Source organism: Trypanosoma theileri, assembly GCF_002087225.1.
Source record: "Trypanosoma theileri isolate Edinburgh chromosome Unknown TM35_Tth_118_V1, whole genome shotgun sequence".
NCBI classification, from domain to species: Eukaryota; Euglenozoa; class Kinetoplastea; order Trypanosomatida; family Trypanosomatidae; genus Trypanosoma; species Trypanosoma theileri.
The window spans coordinates 18,486-20,105 of NW_021639960.1; positions in this window are offsets into that span (position 1 = coordinate 18,486).

Sequence of the window (1,620 nt, forward strand, 5' to 3'; positions counted from 1 at the left end):
AAACCCTACACAGCCTACCTCCCCCTCTGTAAGGCCTCCCCACCTCTCTAAAATCAGCGACGAGCTCGAATATGGAAACCTTGATAGAAGAGTAAACTCAAGGCCCCTGTCACTGACCAAACAAGCAACAAAATAAATAGGAGTTCATTGAGGCCAATTTATCACAAAAAAAATAACAAAAAATAATAACAAAAAGGAGACTTGAGGACGGGTTCTGGGTAAGAAAAGTGAGAGTAGAGAGATCTGGTGGAGTTTACTCGGATCAGATTTCTCGTAGACTGGTTCTCTCGTATGGGAACGGGCCACAACAAAAAATCATATTACAAGAGCTTGAGGATCCTATAAAATAAAGGGATCTTCCTCTTCAGAGCCACTCCTAAGCCAGTAATTAAGATACTCTACGGTGTACGGCTGATAGCCCTACCATTGGAGTAATATCCATAAAGACACGAAGAACAAAAAAAGGAGGGCGGCACGAGTGTCATCGGCGCGTTTTCCTTTTCGGTGGCCCCCGTTTGAATCAGCAAAAAACGCTTTTCGAAGAAGTCATGGGCATCTTCATTCCATTTTCTTGTTTTCTTCTTCCCTTTTGTTTCCCTCAAACGGGGATCCTTGACGCCAAATTCGGTTTAAAAACAAATAAAAAAGGAGAGAAACAAAAATTAAGCAAATAAAAAAACAACGGGCGCTCTCCAGGGGAAAAGAGAGCAAAGAAAAAAGTGCAAACACAATTGGTTGGTATCGTTTTTTTTTTTTTGTGCGTTTCTTTTTTTTGCTTTCCCACCTCAGCTGGGGACAGGTGAAATTCAATGCATTCAAATAAGGTAAAAAAAAAAACGCTTGCTTGACAATGACTTTCCGAAAATCCGGAATGCAACAGAAAAGCAAATAAATAAATTAATTAAAGAGGTAGAAAAAAAAGAAGAAAATCACGTCTTTTATCTTTTTTCTCCAGAATTATTTTTATTTATTTTTCTTGTTTTTTTTTTTCTTACCTTTGAGCATCGCCCGACTCCCCACTTCAAATAACGAAGTAAAAATCAAACAAAAATAAGAAGGAATTGTGTTGTGATTCTATGTGTATTGATTGTATTAAAAATAAAAGAAAGAAAGAAAGAAAGAAAAAGAAAAAAAAAGTCCAAACAAGAAACAGGTCCGTCCTTCTTATTTTATTTTTCCCTCTCTCCACTCAATAAATTCTTCTTTTCTTTATTTCTTTGGTTTTTTTTTTTTTTTGTCTTTTGTTTCTTTATGCTCCTGCATATATATAAGAGAGAGAGAGAGATTTGTATTTCTTTTTTTTTATTTTTTTTTTGTTTTTGCATCTTTTCTATCAAGGTGTAAATTGAAAATAAAAAAAGGGGTTGGGGATGAGAGGGGAACTTGCAGACGCAATTGAGTCTGAGCTCCTTCCCTCTTTCATAGTATTTATACTTTTCTATGCGATATGTTATCTTCCTTGTAGCGGAGACTCCATATTTTCATGTACATATTAAATAAATATATATATTTATATATTTATTAAGAAGGTACATTAATGCGTTCCATCCAAATACGACAGCGATATTTGGAAAACATAACTTGTAAAAGCGCACGAAAGTCCACACGTTCATTACTTTC